This window comes from Crinia signifera, chromosome 4 (genome assembly GCF_055691185.1).
Source record: "Crinia signifera chromosome 4, ASM5569118v1, whole genome shotgun sequence".
Lineage (NCBI taxonomy): Eukaryota > Metazoa > Chordata > Amphibia > Anura > Myobatrachidae > Crinia > Crinia signifera.
The window spans coordinates 6,899,722-6,906,871 of NC_139220.1; the positions used below are offsets into that span (position 1 = coordinate 6,899,722).

General features: G+C 40.6%; 1 pseudogene; it reads left to right on the plus strand.

The window, feature by feature from the left end:
• The first annotated feature begins 6,822 nt into the window (after positions 1-6,822).
• On the plus strand, positions 6,823-6,939 carry LOC146077311 (5S ribosomal RNA; annotated as a pseudogene).
• The last annotated feature ends 211 nt before the right edge of the window (positions 6,940-7,150 follow it).

Genomic DNA, 7,150 nt, shown 5'->3' on the forward strand with positions numbered 1-7,150 from the left:
GGCATCAGATGAGAGAGCCTCAAATGGAACTAGGAGCCAGTTGTCACTTCTGCTTTTCCCCGATGTGGCTCAGGAGAATGAGAGAGTGAGCGAGTCCAGATGAAGAATAATAGTAAATTAGAATGAAACAAAAAAGGAGATGAGAGGGTGAGGAAAGGTATGCTCACAGAGTAATGATATATGTGCCCACTGCAGAGTTCAATGGGTTCGTGGTTACTGAGCCAGTAATGGAAAATACTGTGCACAATTCCACATGCAGGGGTGAGTAGGGGCTTTATAAATCTTGAATTATTGTATGTGCAAGATAGATTAGTTTATCAGCAACATACATAACGGCATTTCTCAAAACAGTATATCAAAATATATTGGTAGTGAGCACCAAATATTGGTACCAATTCTCAGAATGAACAAAGACAGGAATTATCAATCAAATAGGATACTGCTATGTAGTGATAGTTAAAGAGATTTTTTCTCTTAGGGCTATTTGCAATAATTAAAGACTGAGAGGTCGTCTTTACCGTATCAATTAGCTGGTTACTGTTACTGTTAGTAGTAACAGCGGTGGAGCAGATTGGTGTATCGAAAAAATAAGTCAGTAAACAGATAAACAATAGTGTGTAACAAAGTTTTAACCTGAGGGTCACATTACTAGCAGGCGCTCAATCCCTCATACAACGGGCACCTAATTATAGCGTGCCCCATATGTTGGAGCACAGAAGTCCCGCTCAGTAGCGGTACTGGCTTGTGTCCACGCACCAGACACACAGTCTGTGCGTGAGAGGCAATCTGTGGGTGTTAGATACAGATTACCTTTTGAGCGTGGTAACGAGATCCAAGTGCAGTCAGATGAGCCGTGCGGCGAGTACTCCCGCCGTCTAAATTGTAACGGCAGCGCTGATCTGAGAGGGACTGCAGGAGGGCTTAGAGTGGCTGGAAATGCCCTGACGTCAGAAGGGACACGTGTTTCGCCCCGATTGGGCTTGATCACCGTGACGTGCTGGACTGGGGACTCCCTATCGGTATAAGAGAGGTGGGCAGGCCAATCATGCGTTTAGAAAAATGATGGACATACGAATGTCCCAATGGAAAAGGGGGGTGTGTATAATCCGCTTGTGTTCTCCATTTCTGCATTATAATGAGCTAAATTGGCTTAGTTAGAGTTCGACTAAACCACCCTAATTACTGTGTTTGGGATTATGCCAATAGGGCACCGATGGTATCGGTCACACATAGTTAAGGTACTGAATGTAAGACACCGTTGGTGTCTGATGATATTGGGGCTATGAAACGGTAATAATTCTTAGTGATAACGCATTAGAGGGTCGACTTTGTTTGTGTCGACTGTTGGCACCAGAATATGGTGTTTAGCAATTGTAAGAGTATGCAAGTATAAGAGGAGTGTGGTAATTATAGCAGCATAGTATTGCTGCTGTTGTAGTTAGGTATAGGTTATAAGCTTGAAAATTAGTGGACACAGTTCATGTCGATTACAAGCACCCTGCAAATAGTGATGGGGTCTGGAGATGTATGACACTCTTGGTGTCTGTGGAGATTGGACGCTAAGGTGAGGTATTAATTAATGGTTAAAAAAGCACTATGTGGTCGACATTGTATGTGTCGACTGTTAACACAAAAAAATGTGGTGTTTCCCACAGGTATAATGAGTGTGGAGATTATCACTGTTTGGTAAAGTAACTAATAGAAGGAAAAGGAAGATTGATGGTTTTAGTAAAGGGAATGTTGATATTGGATTCAGTTAAGCATGGGTAAAGATAGTTATATTGGTCACACTGCAAAATTAGAGTAAAATGGGTTATTAGAACAGATTTGGTGGGTAAAGATTTATAGTACATTCAAATGGTTATTGGTGGTTATCCGTTCTGAAAGAGATAAGTAATAATAATAATAATAGCATAAACGTACACAGTATTCGAGTCATATTTAGTAAATAGACATCCCTTCTCATAGTGTATCTAGATATAAGATACTGTGATCACAATAATGGTGTAACATTGACCTGGTTATTATCAGCTAGATTACTCAGTTGATACACGATGGGAACAAGATATCTTACTACCGTATTGAAAGTAGATGAAAAGATATAATAAAATAGATAAATCTACTCGTTATAGTGCATGTAATTAATGGACTGATTTATACTAAGGAGGCAAGCTGTCCAAATGGCCCTTGTGTCCTATAAGAGAAAATGTAGAGATATAGTGTTAAATATCATTCATGTACGTTGTAAAACAAAACTGGCCCAAATTGGTTCATAAGCAGTTTCCCTACCATCAGGACCAAGGATTTTTGGAGAATATATTGGATGACAACTACGTGGAAATAATTGATTATATAGGTTTTATGATTGGTGGGCAGATGAAAATTTGGATGAGGTCTAATTAGTAAGATATGGATAAGGTATATCAAAGGAAAGAGCTGAAATTAATGTCTTCGTTAAGGCCTTTGGGAGAAAGAGTGTCTAGCTGAAAAATCCACCAGCTTTCTTTTTGTAGCAAGGTTTGATTGATATCACCCCCTCTGCGCCCAAGATGGATTTGTTCAAGTCCTGAAAATGTCAAAAGGGAGGTATCCGAGTTGTGGTATTTAAGGAAATGCCTTGCTACTGAGGTTAGTTGTTTCATCTTAGCTTTATCAGTAGCCGCATTCCTAATATTCCCAATGTGTTCAAGCAGTCGTTGTTTGAGTGGGCGAGAGGTGAGGCCAACATACTTCATATCACAGGGGCAGGAAATGCAGTAGATAACATTGGGACTTTTGCAGTTGAAGTATCCATAGATAGTTATTAGATCTCCATAGCGGTTATGTAAAGTCAGAGTGTTCCTAATGTGACTGCTCATTTTTGGATATCCATTTGCGCCACCATGTGACCAGCCTTCAGTCGTACACCAAGGACACCACAGAAGTACTTAAAAAAGTACATGATATCCAACTGGACGAAGACCATCTCTTAGTTTCACTGGACGTAGAGTCGTTATACAACTGTATTCAACATAACCTGGGCATTCAAGCAGCACGTTACTTCTTGGACATGGAAGGAAAAACCCCATTTCATGATTTCCTTCTGGAACTGCTGGAATTCGTTTTACACAAGAACTATTTTGTCTTTGAAAATCATTATTACATCCAAGGAAGAGGGACCGCTATGGGGGCAGCCTGTGCCCCTACCTATGCTAACCTCTTCCTTGGATGGTGGGAGAGAGAGGTGGTCTTTCAGGATGATAACGATGTAGCGTGCATCCACAATTGGATGCGCTACATCGATGATATTTTCATAATCTGGAAGGGCACACAAGATCAACTTACCACCTTCATCCAGAAACTTAATACCAATAAACTCAATTTGAAATTTACACATGAAAGCAGCTCATCAAGCATAACATTCCTGGATTTACATCTCTACCGAGGTCAAGATAACAAACTCTGTACCGAGCTTTACAGAAAGTCTACATCCACAAACAGTTTACTATACAGCACCAGCTCTCACTTCCCCCCAACAGTTAAAAATTTACCCAAAGGGGAATTCCTTAGGGTCCGTCGCAACTGTTCTGACGAACAAGTCTTTCAAGCCAAGTGTGATGAGCTGACAAACAGACTACGGGAACGAGGATATTCCAATCGGAACATTAAGAGAGCAAAGAAAGCAGTGGAACATACCCCCCGTGAAGAAATTCTGTTTAAGAACAAAACTAAAGAGGCTGAACCACCTACAATTAGAATGGTTGGCACATATTGCCAAGAATGGAGGGACATCAAGAACATTCTGCAACAACACTGGCCGATACTACTTACAGACAGAGACCTGGCGGCTAAATTGAAACCACAGGTTGACTTGAGTTGGAGAAGAGCCCCAAACCTTAAGGACAATCTAGTCCACAGCCATTTTGTGAAAAATCAACGAAAAGAACCCAGAATCAAAGGTAGCCACCCTTGCGGAAACTGCAAAGCCTGCAGTCACATTAGGAACACTCTGACTTTACATAACCGCTATGGAGATCTAATAACTATCTATGGATACTTCAACTGCAAAAGTCCCAATGTTATCTACTGCATTTCCTGCCCCTGTGATATGAAGTATGTTGGCCTCACCTCTCGCCCACTCAAACAACGACTGCTTGAACACATTGGGAATATTAGGAATGCGGCTACTGATAAAGCTAAGATGAAACAACTAACCTCAGTAGCAAGGCATTTCCTTAAATACCACAACTCGGATACCTCCCTTTTGACATTTTCAGGACTTGAACAAATCCATCTTGGGCGCAGAGGGGGTGATATCAATCAAACCTTGCTACAAAAAGAAAGCTGGTGGATTTTTCAGCTAGACACTCTTTCTCCCAAAGGCCTTAACGAAGACATTAATTTCAGCTCTTTCCTTTGATATACCTTATCCATATCTTACTAATTAGACCTCATCCAAATTTTCATCTGCCCACCAATCATAAAACCTATATAATCAATTATTTCCACGTAGTTGTCATCCAATATATTCTCCAAAAATCCTTGGTCCTGATGGTAGGGAAACTGCTTATGAACCAATTTGGGCCAGTTTTGTTTTACAACGTACATGAATGATATTTAACACTATATCTCTACATTTTCTCTTATAGGACACAAGGGCCATTTGGACAGCTTGCCTCCTTAGTATAAATCAGTCCATTAATTACATGCACTATAACGAGTAGATTTATCTATTTTATTATATCTTTTCATCTACTTTCAATACGGTAGTAAGATATCTTGTTCCCATCGTGTATCAACTGAGTAATCTAGCTGATAATAACCAGGTCAATGTTACACCATTATTGTGATTACAGTATCTTATATCTAGATACACTATGAGAAGGGATGTCTATTTACTAAATATGACTCGAATACTGTGTACGTTTATGCTATTATTATTATTATTACTTATCTCTTTCAGAACGGATAACCACCAATAACCATTTGAATGTACTATAAATCTTTACCCACCAAATCTGTTCTAATAACCCATTTTACTCTAATTTTGCAGTGTGACCAATATAACTATCTTTACCCATGCTTAACTGAATCCAATATCAACATTCCCTTTACTAAAACCATCAATCTTCCTTTTCCTTCTATTAGTTACTTTACCAAACAGTGATAATCTCCACACTCATTATACCTGTGGGAAACACCACATTTTTTTGTGTTAACAGTCGACACATACAATGTCGACCACATAGTGCTTTTTTAACCATTAATTAATACCTCACCTTAGCGTCCAATCTCCACAGACACCAAGGGTGTCATACATCTCCAGACCCCATCACTATTTGCAGGGTGCTTGTAATCGACATGAACTGTGTCCACTAATTTTCAAGCTTATAACCTATACCTAACTACAACAGCAGCAATACTATGCTGCTATAATTACCACACTCCTCTTATACTTGCATACTCTTACAATTGCTAAACACCATATTCTGGTGCCAACAGTCGACACAAACAAAGTCGACCCTCTAATGCGTTATCACTAAGAATTATTACCGTTTCATAGCCCCAATATCATCAGACACCAACGGTGTCTTACATTCAGTACCTTAACTATGTGTGACCGATACCATCGGTGCCCTATTGGCATAATCCCAAACACAGTAATTAGGGTGGTTTAGTCGAACTCTAACTAAGCCAATTTAGCTCATTATAATGCAGAAATGGAGAACACAAGCGGATTATACACACCCCCCTTTTCCATTGGGACATTCGTATGTCCATCATTTTTCTAAACGCATGATTGGCCTGCCCACCTCTCTTATACCGATAGGGAGTCCCCAGTCCAGCACGTCATGGTGATCAAGCCCAATCGGGGCGAAACACGTGTCCCTTCTGACGTCAGGGCATTTCCAGCCACTCTAAGCCCTCCTGCAGTCCCTCTCAGATCAGCGCTGCCGTTACAATTTAGACGGCGGGAGTACTCGCCGCACGGCTCATCTGACTGCACTTGGATCTCGCTACCACGCTCAAAAGGTAATCTGTATCTAACACCCACAGATTGCCTCTCACGCACAGACTGTGTGTCTGGTGCGTGGACACAAGCCAGTACCGCTACTGAGCGGGACTTCTGTGCTCCAACATATGGGGCACGCTATAATTAGGTGCCCGTTGTATGAGGGATTGAGCGCCTGCTAGTAATGTGACCCTCAGGTTAAAACTTTGTTACACACTATTGTTTATCTGTTTACTGACTTATTTTTTCGATACACCAATCTGCTCCACCGCTGTTACTACTAACAGTAACAGTAACCAGCTAATTGATACGGTAAAGACGACCTCTCAGTCTTTAATTATTGCAAATAGCCCTAAGAGAAAAAATCTCTTTAACTATCACTACATAGCAGTATCCTATTTGATTGATAATTCCTGTCTTTGTTCATTCTGAGAATTGGTACCAATATTTGGTGCTCACTACCAATATATTTTGATATACTGTTTTGAGAAATGCCGTTATGTATGTTGCTGATAAACTAATCTATCTTGCACATACAATAATTCAAGATTTATAAAGCCCCTACTCACCCCTGCATGTGGAATTGTGCACAGTATTTTCCATTACTGGCTCAGTAACCACGAACCCATTGAACTCTGCAGTGGGCACATATATCATTACTCTGTGAGCATACCTTTCCTCACCCTCTCATCTCCTTTTTTGTTTCATTCTAATTTACTATTATTCTTTATCTGGACTCGCTCACTCTCTCATTCTCCTGAGCCACATCGGGGAAAAGCAGAAGTGACAACTGGCTCCTAGTTCCATTTGAGGCTCTCTCATCTGATGCCATATACAGCCATACATCGCTGGGCCGCCTGATCCCATCCGAACTCAGCAGCTAAGCAGCGACTGGCTGGATCAGTACCTCTTGGGAGACCATCAGGGAATATCCAGTGCTGTATCACACACTCAGACAGCAGAAGTAGCGAATGCATACGAAGAGCATTCCTACCTTTTTTCTTTTTCTTTATCCATTAAATCCTGCTCTAACAATAGTAATGTAAACCTGCTATCTTTCTCACTGCATTCGGGTCCATTATTTGTTGTGTATCAAAGGAGGGTCTGAAGCAAGACTCCAAAAAATATATAACAGAATTACAATATTATGAAGCTCTG